The sequence below is a fragment of the Eubalaena glacialis genome, chromosome 9 (genome assembly GCF_028564815.1).
Source record: "Eubalaena glacialis isolate mEubGla1 chromosome 9, mEubGla1.1.hap2.+ XY, whole genome shotgun sequence".
NCBI classification, from domain to species: domain Eukaryota; kingdom Metazoa; phylum Chordata; class Mammalia; order Artiodactyla; family Balaenidae; genus Eubalaena; species Eubalaena glacialis.
Window position 1 is genome coordinate 122,147,234 of NC_083724.1, and position 21,592 is coordinate 122,168,825.

The 21,592-nt window shown below is 40.7% G+C and overlaps 1 long non-coding RNA gene across 1 annotated transcript in view; it reads right to left on the minus strand.

The window, feature by feature from the left end:
- Positions 1 to 21,592, minus strand: part of LOC133098080 (uncharacterized) — a 52,662-nt gene that overhangs the window by 14,568 nt on the left and 16,502 nt on the right. The window contains exon 2 of the long non-coding RNA XR_009702107.1: positions 14,632 to 14,748. This is a non-coding gene — a long non-coding RNA (uncharacterized LOC133098080). The remainder of the gene's footprint in view (positions 1 to 14,631; positions 14,749 to 21,592) is intronic.

Below are 21,592 nucleotides of genomic sequence, written 5' to 3' on the forward strand. Positions count from 1 at the left end.
AATGTCCTTAAAAACAAGAAATTAACCAAAAACACAAAAAGAGAAACTCTACATGTGGCTTAAGCAATACAAGAAACCTTTGAACTGAGAGGGTTACAATTAACCAAAGGCTTTAACTCATATCAGTTAATCAGCAACTGTAAAGCTTTTTTAAGTAAAGAATCATTAGTACAAAAGAGTAAATCATGGAGAATGGTGTACCTGCCATTCTCGGTCAGGCATGAAACCAGTGTTACATAAATTTTTTCAACCAGTTCACCAAGAATTTAAAGAAAGAACTCAGGAGGACAATAGAATTTATTTCCCAATTTAATCATTTTTGAAGAGCTACATCCCACCCATAGGTTCTTTTTTTCATTTATGCCCTCTTCTTGAAACAGGTGATATCTTTTTATGAAACGATTGCATGCAATGTTCCAACAATAATGATCTTGGATTACCTTGAAACCCTAAATGATACTTTTGGTCTTGTTCACGACCGTCTTCCAAGTGAATCGTATTCTGGGTGGTCACACAACAAGAAGGCAGGGCAGTTGCCCCCAAGGAAGCCACACAACCCCGCGATGCCCTGACCCGGGGCTTGTTGTCAGATTGAACTCAATACTAACTCCAAGAAAACAATCCTCTGAGCAAAAAACTGGGCTGGATTTCCCCTTCCTGCAGAATGAAGTCAAACTCCTCCTCTTGGTCTTCATGGGAAACCAGGATCCCTCATTCAAGTTCAATTTCCATCAATCCCTTCCTCACTCCCTTCACGCCAATCAAAGGAAACAATAATTTTCTACATGCATCCTGCTTTTTTCTCATTTCCATCCTTATTTTCATGCTGTGCCTTCCATTTCAAATATTCATACTCATCTCTTCCTTCAAAGCTCATCTCAAATACAATTTCTTACACACATACACACGTTTCTCTCAACTATTTTTATGTGTGACGGTTAATTTTCTATGTAAGCTTGTCTAGGCCCTGGTACCCAGTGTTAGGTCAAACAGCAGTCAAGATATTGCTGCAAAGGTATTTTTAGATGAGATTAACATTTAGATCAACAGACTTCAAGTAAAGCAGATTACCCTCCATAATGAATGTGGGCCTCATCTAATCAGTTGAAGGAAGGCCTTAAGAGAAAAGACTGAGGTCTCCCAACTCAAGATGCAACATCAGGTTTTCCTGGGTCTCCAAGCTATTGGCCTGTCCTGCAGACTTCAGACTTGCCAGCCCCCAGAATCATGTGAGCCAATTCCTTAAATTAAATGGGTAGATAGATAGACAGATAGCTGATAGATAGATATAGATTCTCTGGAGATCCCTAACTAGTATAGTATGATGTCTGATTTCCCTACTGGACTGTAAGCCCCTCAAAAGCAATCTGCATCTTTCTAATCCTCAGAGAACAATGCTTTGAAAATGGAGTGTGTTTAATAAATATTAAATGAATGACTGAATTTTTGGTCAATGAATGAATAAATCTTTCATCAGATCCACCTGGGAAATAACTCAAATTATATTTTTATTCTCTCTTTCCTTTGTCAGTACTGTAGTTCATGCACTTACCCCCTCTGTCTACACTGTTTCAGATTGCTAATGGGTGTCTCTGCTTCCAGACCCTTCCAATCCCTGCCCAAGTGCTTCTTTCATATTGCCACGTGGATTTCTCCACAAACCACACACACACACACACACACACACACTTCAGAGAACTGCACTGAAACCTGTAATGACTCCCCGTTGCCCAGAGACCCTTTACAGCCCTCATCTGTATCCACTTTGCCTTCATGGCAAGTATTACCACACTAATCTCTCTTACAAAAATGCTCCTAAGAGGTTACTTGGTTAGAAACAAGTTTTCTGTGTGTATTACTTATCTTTTAACTATCAAAGGTAACTGAAGAAAAAAATGATTTAAAAGTTTCAAGTTATTTCTACTTTCCAGAAGATGGCCTTTATTATATAGTGCCAAGAGGCTGGGCATTTGGGCTGCGTGCTCTGGCATCTTGGGACCTCTATCTGCCTGATGACTGCTCACTTATCTTTGAGGCTCAGAGGTCACCTCCTCTGTACAAGCTTCCTCTCCCCCCCGTCAGGCAGTAGTTCCTCCACCTCCCATACATATCTCCACGTATTTTGGGTGTGTTTGTCTGTATCATTAGAATGTGAGTTCCTCCCAGGCTGTGTTCTTATCTCATTCACCTTGTGCACCCAGACATCTAGTCGTTGCCTGAGATCCCCAGCCTCTCTCTAAAGTACACTTTTATGTTTTATAGGCATGCAGGAAACTGTTGAAGTCAGCAGCAAAGCATAAATTATTGGCTTTTCTTTGGAAATTCTTTCCTAAAACCAGGGGGAAAAGAGAAAAAAAAAACCAACACAGGCACCATGAAGCAGAAACTGATGCTGTACTCTAACGGACACTGCTTTTCCTTTTTCATCTGGGCATTTCGACATGGCACAGAGCCAGCTGGTCATTCTGAAATTACGACCTCTGGGCTCCCCAGGTTTACCCCTGCAAGAACCCAAGTACTGCCTGGTTTGAACCTAAGACTAAGGGCTATTAGTCCTACACAAAGTTTCAGGAGTTGTCTGTGGTACCATCCAGGCAGTAGCCATAAGTCTGCCAAGTGACTAGTTTACATCATCATTCGTTAGAAGCTCTGCATTGACTCTGTTGACAGTTGCCTAACTTGGAAGACAGGTGAGCACAAACAAAGCTGGGGCAAAGCTGAAACCTTTTGCTAAACGTCGAGTTGCCGTTAGAATGCAGTTCATAGACTGTAGGGTACAGATGTCATTGTTCTCACCAAAGAAGCAATTGCTTCCTCTGAACACCCTGACAGGCCTGCATGTGTCCATAGACTATCACCGCCCTCAGAACACTTTACCATGTTTTAAATCTGTTGAAGAATGAAAAAAAAAAAAAAAATCAAATGTGCTTCACAAAACTGGATCATAAAAATTAACTTGGCTAGAGCTGGCTTTGATGGAAGATTTCGAATCATGCCCTAGACAAATCAAACAAATAAAAAAAAAAAAAAAGATTGGGAAGTTAGCTGAGACATCATTGCAGAAATGCTAAATACAGCAGGGAGTTAAGGGCAGGAAGACTTGACTCCCTTAAGGGCAGAAGAAACTGATGCAAAATTAAACTGAACCTTTGAAAAAAAATTGCTGTACAACAATATCTTTGTAAATTAATCCATATTTGAATATTATATACACTAAAGACAAACGATTAATTACTTATTTTCATTCCATATGCAAAAAGAGATCTCTTAACTGCCTGCTGCTTTACCTACTCACTTAAATACCTGAGCTGTATTTTCTTCTTAGAGCAGGCTGACTGCCCGTGACACATGGGTGTTTCCCAACTGTATCCCCTAGACTTTTCCTTTCATCCACCACTGCTTACCCATTTCATCTGTTCACAAAATTATATGTGTCACTAGACCGTGTTATAACTAACATTTTGTTAAACATTATGTGAGCCGATAACATTAAAATGTAAAAGGAAAGGGTTTCTTCTCTCATTGAAAGCCAAGCTGAGCATAAGAAAAATCAGTGGAATTGAAGCACCAAACATGCTATTATTTGATACCTGGTGGAGACGTCTGACAGGGGCTCCACTCCACTTCGCTGTACAGTAGAAAGTAACACAACACTGTAAAACAGCTCTACCCCAACAAAAATCAATTAATTAACTAATTTTAAAAAAAGCCAAACCAAACAAACAGGCTGCCAAGGTGCAGAAAGGGCAGGACTGCAGCCCTGCCCAGTCCCAGTGCTGTGTTCAGGGTGTTGACTCTGCCCCCATCCTCCACCAGCTGTTCATGACTAAGGTTTCAACTGCTCCCTCAGAAATATGCAAAACCTGCTCTGAGGGCCTCCTTGCCTAATTTCCCATCAAAGAACTAGAACCCCAGCTACTTGACTAACTTCTCAATCTACTGAATCTTGAGACATCAGAGCTGCTTCACGTATCTGCAACACTCAGGGAAATAAGACAGTTCACACTCGGTCATATTTGATGTTTGTATTAACAGCCCTTCTATTTTTAACATAATTCACATCTTTGGTTGCTATTTGATCTCCTCTGGTCTTAATTCGGAGACCAGGATTTCTCTTTTTTTAACCTAAAAAATTTACCCACTATGACAGTTCCAAGTATATCAAAGTGTAAAATTAATGCCAACCTCATTTCTTGGGGGGCGGGGGGAGGTGTATGCTTGTATATGTGTATTATGTTTTTGGTTCAAATTTGAATTTTGCTGGGTGTGGTTTTGACAATTTTGGAATTTGTGGGGTTTCCCAGTGAAGTGATTTCTGTACAATTATGCTTATGAAAAAAATCTTAAAACACCGCAGATTCACAATCATAGATCCTGTTATTTCTGAAATGGAAGAAACTGCTATCCTTACACTTGGGGAAAAGGAACCAAATGGGACTTGGTGAGTACACGTCACTTGATGACATGGCTGTGGGAAAGAGGAACCAGGGCAGGAAGGGAATCACGGTCGACGGGGTCCACATCACACATCCACAGTATTGAAAGAAGAGGGTGTGGCTTCCTTAACTTGGGTCTATGAAGCAATAACGCATTTCTAATAACAGACTAGGCACATCTTATATAAATTGAAAGAGGTATTTGCCTAGAGACTCGATAATCTAATCAAGGAACTCAAGGTAGATTTTAAGATGAAAAAGGAGAAACAGAGACTGGGTCACAAAAGAGCTGGGATTTGTACTCAGACAGCTCAGTTCCAGGGTCTGCGCTTGTAACCACGAAACTAAGCTGCACAGAAATATAGGGCCTGGTAAGTAGCAAAGTAAGACCATAAGCGCCATTTCAGAAACCCCATAGTTCAAAGAGAAAAGGTATCAAGAATAACGCCAGGAATCCAGACAGTCTTCTTTTTCCAGAGAAATTACAGGCAGACCTTGTTTTATTGTGCTTTTGCTTTACTGCACTTGGCAGATACCGTGTTTTTTAGAAACTGAAGGTTTGTGGCAACCCTGCATTGAGCAAGTCTATCTGCACCATTTTTCCAACAGCATTTGTTCACTTCCTGTCTCTGGGTCACACTTTGGTAATTCTTGCGATATTTCATACTTTACCATTATTATTATAAGTGTTAAGGTATCTGTGATCAGTGATCTTTGATGTTACTACTATGACTCGCTGAAGGCTCAGATGACGGTTAGCATTTCTTAGCAAGAAAGTATAATTAAGGTCTATGTATTGTTTTTTGAGACATAATGCTATTGCACACTTAGACTACAGTATAGTGTAAACATGACTTTTATATGCATTGGGAAACCAAAAATTTCATGTGACGCGCTTTATTGCGATATTCGTTTTCCTGCGGTGTCTGGCACTGAACCTGCAGTGTCTCTGAGGTCGGCCTGTACTAAGCCCACACCCACACCTGGCCCATCACAGAGCACGTACCTGGGCTCAGGAACATAAAGGACCTGAACCCATGATGACTGCCATGGCTTGAGAAGAATGTTCAAAACCATAAATCCTGATGCCAGTATCTGGAGAGTTTTCAGATAACAGTCCCCAGAAAGGTCCGTTGTACAGAACTTCTCTGACGTCACAGAGACCACACAGCAAGGCAGTTCCCAGCCGGAACCTGCAGTCCAGAGTGATCCTGGCACACAGCACACCGGGAAAAGGCTAAGGGTAGAAGTGGGAAAGTTCAGGAGCCTATTTCTTTGTTTCTCCAAACTCATGGAGAGAAGTGACCATCACAGCCTGCCTGTAAGTCATAGCTGTACATGTACATTATTTACTCCCAGCCTGCTTACCTTTGTGGATTTTCTTGTATCACCCTTTGCAAATTCTCTACGGCCTGCAACACTCACCTTAACTGAGATCCTTACCTCTGGGAATCTGCTCTGGGCACCCTCACCTAAACTTCCTACTTATATTCGTCTGTCCAATTCCCACCCAGCTTTCAAGGAGAGTTTCAAATTCTCTCCCATCTCAAAGTCGTTTATGATAATTCTGGAAGTGATTCTATGGACTTAGAATCAAATGGACTTAATCAAATTAGCAGTTGACCACATGTGACTCTATAGATGACTTCTGACTTCTAATTATGTACCTCATAGGGTAGTTGTAAAAATTAGATGTGTTGGGTAAAATAATTCATGTAAACTGTTTAGCACAGTTTGTGGCATATAGTAAGTGTTCAGTGTTAGCTACTATTATGATTATTTCTGATTTTTTATCATTATTACATTATTTTATGCTATTATTAAACCATGATATTTTATTTAATTTCATTAAACATATCCTTGGCCTTTCCAACAAGGATAAAGGCAATGTTCTATCTAGTTCGCCCCAAATTCCCGAAACTCCTAACCCCGTACTAAACATAGAATGTATTGCCAATAAATACTTAGATGGTTAAAAACGGGACCCTAAAATTGTTAACAAATACTGCCTTTTTACACTCTGCAGTTTCTGAATCACGTTCAGGTAGTAAAACAGGTGGGACTATTCTCACCAAAGATTTACAGTACAAATAGTTGTTAAAAATCTCTGTCAAGGCAATCTGTCACTCTAAGAAAAAACGAGGTGGTCTTGACCCCAAGATCTCAGGTGAGCTATAAATTCTCGGGAGAAGATGGCTTATAGCCGACCATCAATGTGCAGACACGTTTCCACATACATTTCAGAAGCTTGTGTCAGCTCACAAATCTCCTCGTCAGGTGGAGCCCAGAAGATTCCAAAACCCTAAGTCAGCAGATCCATTCGACAACATATAGATTTGTGTTTTAGAAACATCACCCTGGAAGCAGCTGAGAAGGAATGAGTTGCACGTGACGGGTGAAACAAGGGGGGAAATAGAGGCTGCAACCAGGGCCAGAGGAGGAAACTGCAGATCTGATGGAAGCAACGCAAGGGAGGACCCAGAGGTCCGGAACAGCCGCCCGCTACGACGTCCCCAGGGCTAGCTTCTCTGTGCTCAGCCCCCTCCTGCATGAAGCCCTCCAGTCTCTGGATTCTGCACATGCGGTGAATTCTACCACCATGGAGGTCGCATGCCTCCTGTCACAGATCTCACAGTTTTTCTCACAGCTTACAAATTAATTTCTCATCCCTAGAGGTCGTCGTTACTACTCAAAGCACAATTCAGCAGCCTGAGAATTTCCATTTGATCTCTTCTCTCTTTACACTTTCAGCCTAGATTTCTCTTTTATTTTCATTTATTCTTTCTCAGAAGGCAAGATGAAATTAATGTATAGATAAATGTACGAGGAAAATATTCCACGCTGCTAGTAATCAAACAATTTGAGGTATCACTATTTAGCTGTTGAGCAAAAAGACAATTCTTCTCCAAATGACAACCAGTACTTCCAAAGGTGAAGTAAAGCTGCTAAGTTCACAGCTGCTGAAGGCGCTGCAAGTTGATATAAACATGTTGGAAAACAGGTTAGAAAGAGCTATTAGGAGCCCGCCCCCCACCCAAAAAAAAAAAGAATTAAGCAGCATGCCCTGTGACCTTGTAATCCCACCTATAGAAAATTATCCTTAAGAGATAATCAAAATGGAGTGAAAACATTCACAGAATATGTTCACTGCAACATCATTTAAAATAGGCAAATATTGGGAGCAATTTTAATGATTAGTTGAATTAGCTGTTTCATGATAAAATAGCACCTTGTGTTTTTCCTAACATCTCTAACTAAATACCTATATAAAATTTTCAAAGTAAAAACGATCAAGACAATGAAAAAATAAGTAAAAACAGATGTGTAGTGAACAAGACGCATGTGAACCCAAGTGTAATTGCTGTTGCTGAAGATGACATTGCACAATCAAAGATAAATTAATAGTACATGTAGAACCCAGAGCTATGCCCCAGCTTGTCTGCTCCAGAGGCTGGGTGTTCAACTACTTCTTTCTACTGCCCACCCATTATATGCCCTTCAAATTGTTCCCTATTTTAAAACATGATAGCTCAGTGTGATTTTAGATGCCAGACAGAAATCCCCATATACTAAGGTGGAAGTACAAAGTTTAAAACGTTTCTAGAAAGTAATATTTATCAAGATCCATATTGCTCAAGCAGTGAACATTCGCCTCTAAAAATCTACTCTCTAAAAGAAGTATCACATACTGAGGAACTATGGCTAATTTTTTTAGGTGTGATATGATACAGTTGCCACAATATTTAAAGAGTCCTTATTTTTGAGCAGCACCTCCTGGCATGTTAATGATGTCTGGGATTTGTCTCAAAACAACCCAGGGATGAGAGTGTGTAGATAAAACAGGATGGGCTGTGAGTTTTTAATTGCTGAAGCTGGTGATGGGAGAAGAAGATTCCTGCAGTAAAATATTCTCCCCTCTGTTGTATCTATTTGACACTTTGCATAATAAAATGTTAAAAACTCATCAGAGATGCACTGATGGTTCAAGGATGAGCATGCTGGTCTACATGAAATAGTCACTGTTGCCAGTAACTAAAATACCCAGCCATAGGGAAATCATCATATGAATTATAGCATATCTATAGGTTCACGTATTATGCATCCGTTAAGAATTCTTGTTTCCAAGGGCAAATTCATGATATTACAAAAATGTTCATGATATACTAAGTGAGAAAATCTTGTATGAACACTAAAAACCATGTACAATATGGTTTTTGTAGGGAGGACCCCTCAAAATTTGGGGGGAAGACCTTTTTCCAGAGAAGAAAGTTGGAAAGAAATTGTTATTAGAATATTCAAATATTAACAATGGTTATCCCTTTGTAGTCTTGGGTGGTTTTCATTTTCTTTTAAAAATTTTTTTTCCTTTTCCAATATTTCTACCATGACAATGAATTATTTTTATATTCGGCAAAAAGTCAGTGTTTTCAGGAATTTAAAAAGCAAAATGAAACCTGAGTTTGCGCAGAGAGTAAAAGACTCTTGACCAGTGACACCACATCTCGGGTCACTGGTCAACCACTAGAGCCCTTGCGGTGGAGGCCCATTACCTCCCTAGCTGACGGGGCTGGTAGCCACTCACCCATGGGCATTCTGGAAGCCGGGGCTCAGAGGCACAAATGGGACCCTCATCCATATCCCTCCCACACGTGGAAAGACATGTGCAGTGGAGTAATTATAAAAAGAAGAACTATAAAGAGAAATGAACAACTGAGCAAAGTCATGGAACACGGACGGGTATTACATGTGTACAGAGGTAACAGCAGAGGTAAGTCATGCTGCTTCCAGGTGTCCCCAGGTAAAATAGAAAAACAATTTGAAATGCACCAAAAAACCCCACAACTTAGGTAGAAGATTTAGTCATTGTCAAAGGGTCATTATGAATTTTCCATTAGTGTAAAAATTCTTGAAACAAACAAAATTAAAGAGGTCTCAATAAACGGAAAGATATCCTGTGTTCATGGATCAGGAGAATTACTATTGTTAAAATATCCATACTGTCCAAAGCCATGTACAGAGACAACGCAATCCCTATCAAAATTCCAATGGCATTTTTCACAGAAATAGAAAAAAAGCAATCCGAAAATTCACATGGAACTACAAAAGACCCTGAATAGACAAAGCAATCTCGAGAAAGAAGAACAAAGCTGGAGGTTTCACACGTCCTAATTACAAACTATGCTACAGATTAACCCCTGTATTTACAGTCAACTAATATTTGATGCAGGAGCCAAGAATACTCAATGGGGAAAGAATAGTCTCTTCAATAAATGGTCTTGGGAAAGCTGGATAATCGCATGCAAAAGAATGAAGCTGGACCCCATCTTATGCCACCCACAAAAAATAACTTGAAATGGATTAAAGACTTTAAATGAAAAACCTGAAACTGTAAAACTCCTAGAAGAAAGCATAGGAAAAAAAATCTGCCTTGACTTTTTTTGGATAGAACACCAAAAGCACAAGCAACAAAATCAAAAATCAACAAGTAGAACTACATCAACAAAAAAGCTTCTTCACAGAAAAAGAAACAACCGACAAATGAAAAGGAAACCTGTGGAATGGGAGAAAATATTTGCAAACCATATATCGGATCAGGGATTAATATCTAAAATGTATAAGGAACTCATTTAACTCAGGAGCAAAAGAACAAGGTAATTTAAAAATGGGCCAAGGACTTGAATAGATGTTTTCCTAAAAGAGACATTCAAATGGCCAACAGGTACATGAAAGCATGCTCAACCTCACTAATCACTAAGAAAATGCAAATCGAAACCACAATGAGACATCACCTCCCACCTGTCAGAATGGCTATTATCAAAAAAACAACAAATAACAAATGCTGACGAGGGTGTGGAGAAAAGGGAACCCTTGTGCACTGCTGATGGGAATGTAAATTGGTGCAGCCACTATGGAAAACAATATGGAGGTTCCTCAAAAAAATTAAAAATAGAACTACTGTATGATCCAGCAATCCCATTTCTATATATATATATATACCATATACAATGAAATATTATCCAGCCATGAGAAAGAAGGAAATCCTGCCATTTGTGGCAACATAGGTGGATCTTGAGGGCATTATGCTGAGTGAAATAAGCCAGGCAGAAAAAGACAAATACTGAATTATCTCAGTTGTATGTGGAATCTAAAAAAGCAGAACTCATAGAAACAGAGAGTAGAGTGATGGTAACCAGGGGCTGGGGGTAGAAGAAATGGGGAGAGGCTGGTCAAAGATTATGAACTTCCAGTTATAAGATGAATGAGTTCTGGGGATCTGATGTACCACATGGTGACTCTAATTAATAATACTGCATTATCTACTTGACAGGTGCTAAGAGAGTAGATCTTAAAAGTTCTCACCATGAAAAAAATAATAATAATTATGTGAGTTATGGAGGTGTTAACTAACCCTCCCATAGTGATCATTTCACAGTATATAAGTGTATCAAATCATCACATTGTATACCTTAAACTTATAAAATGTTGTATGTCAATTATATCTCAATAAAGCTGGGAAATAAATAAGTAAATAAATACGTCTCTAATGCGGGGGGGGGTGTGGGGGGGGGTGGAAAAGACAGCTCGGGTTGAAGACAGTAACTGACACAAGAACAATGTCAGTTTCCTACTAGCTTAAAAATTCCCAGTCCAAAATCTTTGTCCCTCATCTTCATTTACATTCATAAGCACATCAAATGGAAGCTTCTTGCCAGGATCCGGGTGACGGGGCTCATGTGATTGTCGTGCTACCAGGAAGGACACCACGCACGGAGTTGTTCGCACGCACCCTTGCTTGGGCATTAACTCTCAGACAACCTGAGTATTTGCTAATGCTGGATGCATCCTTGGACTTAAAGTGCATGAAAAAGTCCTGGATCCAAATGATTCTCTGGCCTATGAACATGTGAACTCAGACAAATGTTTTTTAAGTCTAATCTCAGAAAAGTAGCTTTCTTAAGAGCGTGGACTTCACAATCCCTCTCTTGCTAGGTGTTAAAAACGTCACACTGTCCCCACCAAACAGAAACAGCTTCTCCTTGTATTTCAGTGCCTCGGCCCCTAAGAACACACTCAAGTCACATCCACAAACCATCGGGAATCATGAGAGGTAAAAAGCATTCTAAGCTCTCTTGATTCCGCAGCTTACAATCTTGATTTCTTATCATCTTTCTTTGATTTTTTGGTCAAAAACATGTAACATCCATATGCATTTTTCTCACCTGCTTTATAAAACTTCTTGTTAAATAAATTCTGATCTTCAAGGAAAATTTCCATCTCCTTATGCTCTCCAGGGAGCTCCTGTCTAGTGGTGCACATTATAATACAAGCGTGCACACTTCTGAGGAATGAAGCTTTAACTCCCCTATTGGCTGCTGCCTGTATGCATCTGTAGCAAATATAGCCCCCCAATATATTTATTTTTACCAAAAGTCTTCAAATTGAATAATCTCAGTTTGCAGGTGGTGTTTTTAATCTTGAAGCCTTTCTACGAGAAGAATAAAGAGAGGAAAAAACCTACCTAATTATGGTTAATCTTTGAAGTAAAAATGAGAATTCTAGAATTCTAAAATCAACATCCTTCTTAGTCACATGTGTGAGTTCCAGGAAAATTTTAAAAAAAGAAACAGATATCTGAATCAGTAAATGAGTCAGAAATGCCCAGAAATATGCTTCACGTCATAATGCCCAGCACCTTTGGAAATCATGAACACCTGTGCCACAGAAGATTTATATATTAAAGTTCACACTGCAACTAGAGTTTCCCTACAATATCAGTTTCAAATGACAGCCTGAGGTTTTTTGCAACAGCATTTGTCAGAAGAAGTCATTTCATTTCTTATTATTAATTCCATTTGTACTATAGTGTATTCGCTGGAAACTTTATTGATCCTTGCTCCATCTAATTTTGGCTTTCACAACACAGGCGACAAAACTTTAGTTTGCAAGAGAAATCAGTATTATAACCTACTCACTGCTAACCGTGACGACATTGACAAAATCATGGCTGGAGAGCTGCGGTACTGAGGCCAGCTGAAAAGAGCTCCTGTTTCAGAATTAAAATGTCATCTCTTAGGTACACACACTCACATCTCCATAGGCATGTGGGGTGCTTGGGACACGTCAGTATACACGACATGCAGGAACCCCTGCCCTCGGTCAGCTTACAGTCTCCCGGACCTTTCTTTGGAGGTAACACCCTCCCCAAATTGCCCAAAACTTAACAGCCTTCTCAGTCCAAATGTGAGAATGGCAGCCCGCCTTCTACACCTAAGCAAACAGAATCTGTATTCTTTGGACAATCCCATTAGTCCATTGTTGCTTCCTGGCACGTGGTGGCCGACACCCCTGGTCCCAGTTCCATGGATGGTGCTGCTACTGAGTCTGACTTTGATGCTGGTCAGCTGAGCTGCTAGGCATTCAGTTCCCGCACAGACCCAGGTGGCTCTTAAGGAGGGTAACCTAACTCCCTCCAAATCAGAACGAGCCAGCACAGCCTATCCACTACCCGGGCTCCCTTTGTCGCCAACCTCAGCTTGCCCCAAGGGGGCAAACCCAGGAGCGCTAGGCTGAGGCTGAGGCCTCCTATAGACCTTGAGCCACCACCCCTCTGCCCTTCTAAGAAATCCGCATCCCCAGACACCAGGCAGCCGCTCCCTTTTCACCTGGGAACCCAGAGTCTGAGTATACCTCTCTGCTTAGAAATCAGAAGGACCCTCTACAATCTCCAGAAGGCATTGCACTATTCATTCACTCTTTCATTCACTTTCCAAACACTCATTGACGACCTACTTTGTGTCAGGCTCTACCCTCAGCACCAACTGCCCCCAGGAAGGCCCTCTGTGGAGGAAGCTGCCTTCACACCTGCCAAGGGTGACAACATGACTCTCTGACAGTTCCCTCCCTAGAATAAAAGGGGGAAGAACCACCATAAATGGGACACTCAGCTGGGCATCCTATTACATATCATATATATATACACACACACACACACACACATATACACATATGTATTATAAATTTTTAATAATCCAGGTGATAATGAACACAGTGATGAGATGGAAATTACCATCAATTCCTTTACAAGAAACATTTCCACTAAAATTATTTTAGAAAGAAAATACACCTGAATTCTGAAACAAGCCAGTTCTGCAACTGTTTTTGTGGGTTTTTTTTTTTTCTTTTCTAAAATCCTATGTAAATAAGTTTCTACTGACATGATCTAATCAGGTATGTATTTCTTAAGAAAACTTTCTGCTTAGGACAAATCATTGACTCAGAAGGTTAGAAGAGTCCACCCCACTCTCAGCCCTCGACCCCTTGTCTCCCAAGTGGCCATCAGCCTATGAAGATGCCTCCAAGTTCAGGGCACTCCCTCTTGAGTCACCCTTACCCGGATCTCAGCAGCTCTGGCAGGAACGAGCATGCACGCTGCATCAGACTCTCTGACTCCCTCTAGCTTCAAGCTGTTGGTACTGTTATATTTTTGAGTCATATAATTCCTCTTCTCTTTGTGACAGACCCTGAAATATGTGAAGCTTTGAATCCCCATTTTTTTCCTCTTGCAACGAGTTTCAACTATTCTCTTGCAACTGTTCTCAAATGGCATTGTTTCTAGTCCCTTCATGAAATAGTCACTCTCTTCTGAACATACTTCATTTGTCCGTGTACCTCTTAAAGAATGATAGCAAAACCCTTGTTATCTGGTATTTACACTTCTAAGAGCTTTCTTGAAGGAAATGGTCAGGTATATGAACAAATATTTGTCTATCATAATGTTCATCACAGCATTACTTACAGTTTTCAAAAATAGGAGTAGGTATAGTATACCTACATGATAAAATTTGAAAGTACGTTGAAGAAGTAACTGAATGGCATTCAAATGTTTACTATGTTGTCCAGTAGGAGGAAAAGGAGATTACCAAAAATTGTGTCATGAGATCATTTGTGTATACATATCTGTGTATGTTCATAAACCTGGAAGAATATATGATGAAATATTAACTGTAGCTCCTTCCAGCCGATGGGATCATAGATGATTTTTACTTGATGTATTTTTCTGTACTTTCCAGATTTTCTGCAGTGAAAATATACTACTTTGTAATAAAAAGCAAATAATAAATGTTATTTTTAAAAGAAGGTTGTATTGTTGAAAACTAAAATCAAAAAACTGAAAGGCGTGAACTGATCGACTCACAGGATATGGATTCCAACTCCCTCACTCTGATCCACTTCCATTAAAACCACGGGACACACAGGAGGGTCTGCAGCCACATTACACAGTCGATTTGTTGAGAAGATTCTTCTCGATAACCTGTGAAACATTTTCACAAATATTATTGCTCTCTCATTTTGTACTTAAACATTAGCTTGTTTTTTGTTTTCTTTTGTTGCAATTCATTAAAATTTTTATTCTTAAAGTAAGTGACCTCCATTCCCGCCGCCTTGTGCCCCACCTGTCCCCACGGCCTCCGCCAAGCCCAGCACGGCTCAGCTCAGCAGCAGCTAAGCCAGGACCTGTCCCGGAAACTGGTGAAGAGTCTTCTAAATGCACCAGGAATAAAACCTTGTGCTTTCCCACCAAAGCGTCAGAGTGCGCCTAAGCCCCACACAGAACACACACTCGAGAAACATTTGCTCAGTGAATGAATCAGCGACTCAGCGTGCAGCCTATGAGATATTTTGGATGGAGCGAGTTAAGAGGACTGGGGGGACCTCAAGGAATGAGACCGTGCAGGACGCTTCTTAGAAAAGAAGAGCAAGAACGTGGGGACCTGGGAAGCATGGAGAGAACCGGGGGGTTGAGGCAGGAAGGAGGTTGGAGCAGAGTCACGGGTCAGTGGGAGGCGGGCACAGGCATCAGAGAAGAACGTTTCAGTGCAGGGGACAGACTCAGAAGAATCAGACGTCAAGGGCAGGTCGCAGCCCAAAGCAGCCTGGTGAGTCCAGGCTGAAAGCCAGCGCGGGAGAGACGCCTAGTGTCCAGCACTCAGCGCGCAGACCTGCTGCTCCGTCACCACGCAGGGGTCTGGGGAAGTTACCACGGCACTTTCACCCACACCTCCGTGAACCGGGGCCAGTCAACCCATTCCTCCACAGCAGCACTGACCAGGGGGCCTGGAGAAGTTACCACGGCACTTTCACCCACACCTCCGTGAACCGGGGCCAGTCAACCCATCCCTCCACAGCAGCACTGACCAGGGGGCCTGGAGAAGTTACCACGGCACTTTCACCCACACCTTCGTGAACCGGGGCCAGTCAACCCATCCCTCCACAGCAGCACTGACCAGGGGGCCTGGAAAAGTTACCACGGCACTTTCACCCACACCTCCGTGAACCGGGGCCAGTCAACCCATCCCTCCACAGCAGCACTGACCAGGGGGCTGGAGAAGGTGAGACGCCCCCAGGGAAAGCCCTAGTGCGGCAGACCGCACAGGACGGCGTAGGAAACACATCTACCGGTCACTGAGTCCTTTGTACATGATGCACACTCCACCCGGGACCCTTACAGCAGCCCTGAAATTCAGACGTTGTTATATATACATAAATTATGTGTAAGGAAACCTCAGAGCACGTGAGTCATTCACACAGACGCACGGCTAAACGGCAGATTGGAACCCAGGTCTGTCTCCCCAAAACCCGGGGGCCTCCAGCTGTGCCCTACGGCCTGCCCCTCTGCCTTATTTCAGTGCAAGGGTGAAACTGGTGTAAAAGAACCATTTCGCTACGAACACTGCATTATCTCTTTATAAGAGAGGTGTGTTTGTCTCTGAGTCACTGCACTTATTTTTTTATTCTCCAAATCGGTATATATCAAACGTCATTTTAACAACTGTTACAATTTTATGAGCATTTATTTTGATACTCACTTTCAAATAAAATACTCAGTATTTCTTCTCAGTGAAGACTCCCTAATTTTCCAAAGAGGGATTAATTCATTCACGCCACCTGAAGTCACAAAGCCTATAAGTGACATGACCAGGCCAAAAATACAATTTACCCTGCACTCTGCTGCCCAAGTCTTTCCACGGACCGTGACTCTTGGGTGACTTTTCTGTCTGAGGCTCTAATTTTCTCTTTGATGGGGTCTGCCCTACCTACGTGACCCAGTTGCTATTTTACAGCATAAAATAGTTATTCATTTATTCCAGAAGTGGTTATGTATTACTCAGAGGCTCCAGGCACTAAGAAAGCAGTCAGTTCTGGAAACAACAGGAAAGGAATAAGAAAAGGGTGGCTACCTTCAAGGAATTTCCCAGCTGCGGGAGCGAGGCAGACCTATGAGTAATGTAACAGACTCTGTGATAAACCTGCAAAGGTTAAGGGTAGGAGGTGGTAACTTCAACCCAGGAAGGACAGGAGGATAAGCCTCAAAGAGGTAGGTGAACTGTGAGATAAGTCATTATGCACATGTCCTTTGCTCCAGTAAGCCATCTTTCCGGGTCACCTCCCCACACGTACTTCTCATCCACCTCCCTACACAACCATCCCCCTCCTCTCCTCCGGCTCACTCACATCCTGCCCATCTGTGTGCAATGAACTGCCGCCGTCATACTGGATAGTCTAGGACATTCCCCAGCACCTCTGATCTCCATCTTCAACCCCACACTACTGAGGGAGAAGCTGTTCCCACGGAGGAATGCCACGCTCGCACCACCAGTTTTAATCTCCACTGTTGCTTACACACAAACTCACTGAGGAGATGCACAAAATACAAACAGGTCATCCTGCCTTTTTTTAATTTTATGATAATAAAATTCACCATATGCACTTCTGTCCTGCTTCTCACAGATGTTCTTAAAGCATTACCTTTTTAAAATATTTTATTCCAGATTTTAGCATTTTTTTCCCTACATTAGCTAAGCAAGCTGTTTTTCAGGATCGAACCTGAAAATTAAGCCAAACACTACAAATCCACGTGACCAAGTCTGATATCTCGTAAAATAACAGAACCTTAAATAGTTAACTCAGATGTTGGCCAACCCTCTCCTAATCAGCACACAGCGTTTTCTTCTGCTAAAAAAAAAGCGGCACGCCTCATAAATATCTTTTGCACACAAAATTCTATTTCTTTCCAACTTTATTTCGATAAAATTGGCACATGACATTGTGTAAGTTTAAGGTGTACAGTGTCATTAATTGATATACGTACATATTGCAAAATGATTACCACAGTAAGGTTAGTTATATCCATCACCTCATGTAGTTACCTTTTGGGTTTTTTGTTTTGGTTTTGGTTTTTTGTTTGTTTGTTTGTTTTTTTGATGGAACTTTAAAGATCTATTCTCTTAGCAACTTTTAAGTATACAATACAGTATTGTTAACTGTAGTCACCCTGCTGTCCACTACATCCCCAGATCGTATTCATTTAATAACTTGAAGTTGGTACATTTTAACCACTTTCACCCATTTCCACCAGCTCCACCCCTGGCAACCACCAATCTAATCTGTTTCTAGGAGTTCAATGTTTCTAGATTCTGCATGTAAATCATACAGTATTTGTCTTTCTCAGTCTGGCTTATTTCACTGAGCATAAAACCCACCAGTTTCATCCATGTTGTCACAAACAGCAGGATTTTCTTCCTCTTGTGGCTGAATAATATTCCATTATGTACATATACCATGTTTTCTTTATCGATTCATCCATCAGTGGATAATTAGGTTGTTTCCGTATCTTGACTATATAAATAATGCTGCAATGAACATGGGGATACAGGTATAATTTTGTGTCCTTCAGATAAATACCAAGAAGTGGGATTGCTGGATCACATGATAGCTCTACTTTTAATTTTTTGAGGAACCTCAATAGTGTTTTCCATAGGGGCTGCACCAACCCACACTCCCACCAACAGTGCACAAGGGTTTCCTTTTCTTCACATCCTTGCCAACACTTTCCTTCTCTTGTTTTTTTGATAATAGCAGGTGTGAGGTGATATCTCATTGTGGTTTTGACTTGCATTTCCCTGATAATTAGTGATATTGAGCATGTTTTCATGTACCTGTTGGCCATCTGAATGTCTTTTTTGGGAAAATGTCTATTCAAGTCCTTGACCTGTTTTTCTTTTTGTTTTTTTTTAACATCTTTATTGGAGTATAATTGCTTTACAATGGTGTGTTAGCTTCTGCTGTATAACAAAGTGAATCAGCTATACAAATACATACATCCCCATGTCTCCTCCCTCTTGCGTTTCCCTCCCACCCTCCCTATCCCACCCCTCTAGGTGGACACAAAGCCCCGAGCTGATCTCCCTGTGCTATGCGGCTGCTTTCCACCAGCTATCTATTTTACATTTGGTGGTGTATATATGTCCATGCCACTCTCTCACTTCGTCCCAGCTTACCCTTCCCCCTCCCCATGTCCTCAAGTCCATTCTCTACGTCTGCATCTTTATTCCTGTCCTGCCCCTAGGTTCTTCAGAACCTTTTTTTTTAGAATCCATATATATGTGTTAGCATACAGTATTTGTTTTTCTCTTTCTGACTTACCTCACTCTGTATGACAGTCTCTAGGTCCATCCACCTCACAATAAATAACTTAGTTTTGTTCCTTTTTATGGCTGAGTAATATTCCGTTGTATATATGTGCCACATCTTCTTTATCCATTCATCTGCCTTGACCAGTTTTTTAATTGGCTTGTCCTTTTACTCCTGAGTTGCTTGAGTTCCTTATATATTTTGGATATTAATCCCTTATCAAACATATGGTTTACAAATATTTTCTCCCATTCTGTAGGTCCTCTTTTCATTTTGTTGATTCTTCCTTTCTCTGTGCTGAAGCTTTTTTGTCGATGTAGTTCCACTTGCTGATTTTTGGTTTTGTTGCTTGTGCTTTTGTTGCCATGTCTAAAAACTTGCTGCCAAGACCAAGTCAAGGAGCATTTTCACTTGTTTCCTTCTAGGAGTTTTAAAGTTTCAGGCCTTACAATCAGGTCTTTAATCCATTTCAAGTTATTTTTTGTGGGTGATATAAGACAGGGGTCCAGCTTCATTCTTCTGCATGTGATTATCCAGTTTTCCCAACACCATTTATGGAAGAGACTACTCTTTCCCCATTGAGGGCAGTTGCCTCCCTTGTCTAACATTGGTTGACTGTTAATGCAGGGCCTTATTTCTGGGCTCTCTGTCCTGTTCCATTGGTCTATGTGTTTTTAAGCCAGTATACTATTTTGATTACTATAGCTTTGTAATATAGTTTGAAATCAGGATGTGTGATGCCTCCAGCTTTGTTCTTCTTTCTCATGATTGCTTTGGCTACTCAGGGTCTTTTGTGGTCCCATACAAATTTTAGGATTGTTTTTCTATTTCTGTGAAAAATGCCATTGGAATTTTGAAAGGGATTGCATTGACTCTATTGACAGCTTTGGGAAACTTGGGCATTTAAACAATATTAATTCTTCTGATCTATGAACACAGGATGTCTTTCCATTTATCTGTGTTTTCTTCAACTTCTTTCATCAGAGGCTTATAGTTTTCAGTGGAGAGATATTTCACTTCCTTGGTTAAATTTATTCTTAAGTATTTCCTTGTTATTGATGCTATTGTGAATGGGATTGTTTTCTTTATTTCTTTGTCAGATGTTTCACTGTCAACATATAGGTAGGCAATTGATTTCTGTATGTTTACTTTGTATCCTGCAGATATACTGAATGCATTTTTAGCTGTAAGAGTTTTTGGTGGAGTCTTTAGGGTTTTCTACAAGTAACACTTTGTCATCTGCAAACAGGGACAATTTATTTCACTTCTTTCATTTTTTTGGATGCCTCCTATTTCTTCTTCTTGCCTGATTGCTCTGGCTTGGAATTCCAGTACTATGTTGTGGTTACCCTCACTTACATAAATTACCTTACAGTTATAACTGTATCCAGTTGTAACTTGATAACCACTTAACTTCAATAGCATACAGAAACCTTATACTTTTACTTCTCCCACTTCCTCACATTTTACGTTATTGATGTTACACTTTATATCTTGTTTACATTGTGTATCCAATAACAAATTATTATGTTTTTTTAATAAATTTGTTTTTTAACTTTTAAGCTAGAGTTGTAAGTGAATTATGAACCACCATTACAATATTAAAGAATCTGACTTTGATTATATTTTATCATTACCAATGAGTTTTACACATTCATACATTTTTACAATGTTAATTAAGTTTATTTCCACTTGAAGAACACCCTTAGCATTTCCTGTAAGGTAGGTCTAGTGGTGAGGAGCTCCCTTAGCTTTTGTTTGCACAGGTAAGTATCTCTCACTCATTTCTGAAGGACAGCTTTGCTGGGTATAGTATTCTCCGTTGATGATGGTTACTCTATGGCCCTTTCTGTCTTTACCAGAGATCGATGGTGATTTTGTGCCCCCAAGTTAAGTTCTGAGATCTCTAATATATGTGCTTCTTCTGGTATATATTGCCCACAGGCAGGGCTGTCCACAATAACTCAAAGAATTTTTCCTGGAACAGATGCCATTTAAAGATAGAAATTTTTCAAGTTACTAAGTATGTGATCTCATGATTATTCCCAGGTGAGGTGTGGGCTAGCATTAGAACTCAAATAGTCTGAACAGCAATTGGGATTGACTCTTACTGGTTAGTGGGAAAATGCCTTAACATGTTCCCATCCATCATCCCACCCCAGAAACGTGATGATGATGGTAGAGTCTTTGATTTTATCTGGGTTCCTGGCCACACCTTCTCTCTCTTTGGTTACTCATCAAAGTTGAAAATTTACCCTGAACAGACGTTTCATCTCTACTCAGCCATCCATCTGCTCCACGCTTGTCATGATATCAACATATTGTGCTAGACACAGCAGCAACTCAGATTGATATCTTTGTGCAAGTTTACGTACTGGAAAGTTTGCATTTGCCTAGACAAACACAACAACTAATATGACAAAAGGTATCTGCCGGGGTGGTTAAGCACAGGCTCTGAATCAGACTGTCTGGATTCAAATCTCAGCTCTGTTACATGTGAGCTTGTATGTCCCAATTTCCCAGTTTATGAAATGATACTAATAATTGTACCTACCTCACAGAGTTGAGGCTTCAACCCTGATTTTTAACTGGGTCTAAATATTTCCATCATCTAAACCATGTTCTTATCTTAGAAATAAAACTCCCAGTTAAAAGGAGAAGAAGATTGGATGCACATTCACAGA